The sequence below is a fragment of the Metarhizium robertsii genome, assembly GCF_000187425.2.
Source record: "Metarhizium robertsii ARSEF 23 chromosome Unknown MAA_Scf_15, whole genome shotgun sequence".
Lineage (NCBI taxonomy): Eukaryota > Fungi > Ascomycota > Sordariomycetes > Hypocreales > Clavicipitaceae > Metarhizium > Metarhizium robertsii.
In genome coordinates, this window is record NW_011942155.1 from 99311 (window position 1) to 101093 (window position 1783).

A 1783-nucleotide genomic window follows, 5' to 3' on the forward strand; every position below is an offset into this window, starting at 1 on the left:
AATGCATCGCTGCCGAACTTGGAACATCAGCCACACGGCCCCTCTAAGACGGCCCCCGTAGCAAAGTGGTTCGGCCCGCATAGCAATTGCCATATCAAGATAGCGAAGATTCGGTCGTGCTCGCTACAACTAGAGGTATGATGGAGCAGAGTCCTTGCCAATCACATAAGTCACTAATTACTAGACGGCTCGGATTCATTGGCATGGACATAACAACTGCATTGTATTGAGATGTAACTGAATCGATAGAAGCTTCTCTAGACTAAACAATATTCGCTCTAGGATAAGTGCCTTCCTTAATTTTCCGTTTTTATTCCTTCTTTGTGTTCAACTCCGTTATTAGATGCGCTCGTGGTGTTGGGGGAATCATTATTGCCTTGACTGTTGGCTTCGTCCCGCCCGGTGGTGCCAGTGCTCGATGTTCTCTTTAGTTCTTCTGTGGTCAGAGGAGCGGTTACTCCGAGCTTTTCCCACTCTCTTATTTCTTCCTCGGTCATTACTCTGGAACCCTTATTGTCGTTGGCATGCATGGCGAGACTGGGAGAGTGCCTAAGAAGGTGGTCAGTGAATAATTGGGTAGAAAAGGACACCTCAAGGAGAATTACAATAGATTATTTTGGAGGCACTTATCGGTGATGATGGTTGCGGATAATTTCTTCTCACAACATCGATATTACACCAGGCATACGGAGCCTTATTATAAGATGTTTATTGTAAAACCCCGCCGTAATAACAGTGATGGTACCAATCAACTGCATTCATGACCTCGGCCGTTTTGCAGGCCTGCGTCTGAGTATGTTAGAAAAAGCATCATGCACCTGCCTTACTTTTAGGGTTAGGACAGCAGAACGAGGGAACTATACTCTCGCCCTGAGACTGCTTTCAAAATAGGCGCATTCCCAAAGTCTCTGTGCAGATCCCTGTGATCGTTGAGAGGACCCCGAAGTAGGCCCTACTTCCTGAATATCCTTGTAGAGGACAGGTCACACTCCTGAAAATGTTCCGACTATCCTTGCACTGCCCTGGGGCAGGGTCCTGAAATCCGACCATACTTCCTGAATATCCTTGTAACAATACAATGGATCCCGAAACCGAACCCTTGTGAAACCCCACTTCTTTGTCAACAGTTCCCGAACTGGTGCCTTAGGCCTGACTCTGAAATGACGCGCTTAGGACCAGCAGCCCTGCAAGAATCCCTCCGGGGTGAGGGGTGGTGATAAGAAAAAAGAAACCATGAATGACTGCCAAGTGATGTAAGAAAATTGATGTGTAATTCCACAGAAATCTTCTGCTCATGGGAGTGATGATATGCCCTCCAAACCAGAAAAATAACATTAAAACCTTTCGCGATTGTTGATGATATGGGCACAACTGATGGATTCGTCGGATAAACTCGGTTTTTTAGGCGGGCCGAGGCGGAGGCAGTTTGTGCCCGATCATATGCCCTATCGCGACCCCGCCGAGGGGTAAGAACCCAACTCTGTCATCATGACTTTTTTCAACAGAGCGCACCTCGCTTCTCACATATGTTCGTCATCGTAACGCATGGGCTTTCTACCAGAGGAGACGAACAAGCGGCAAAATAGTTTGGGGCAAGTACAGATTAAAGAGGTTCCGATGGTAAGTGTGCAGTGCAGCTTTGTTTGATAAATCCCTCATCTGACATTATTAGGAGAACCAACTTAACGAACCGAAAGAAATCACCGTAACCGACTTCAGCGACTTTAAAACAACCCCACTACGTTTAGTGGGAAAAGACGGAATGGTGTATTGGAAAGACTGT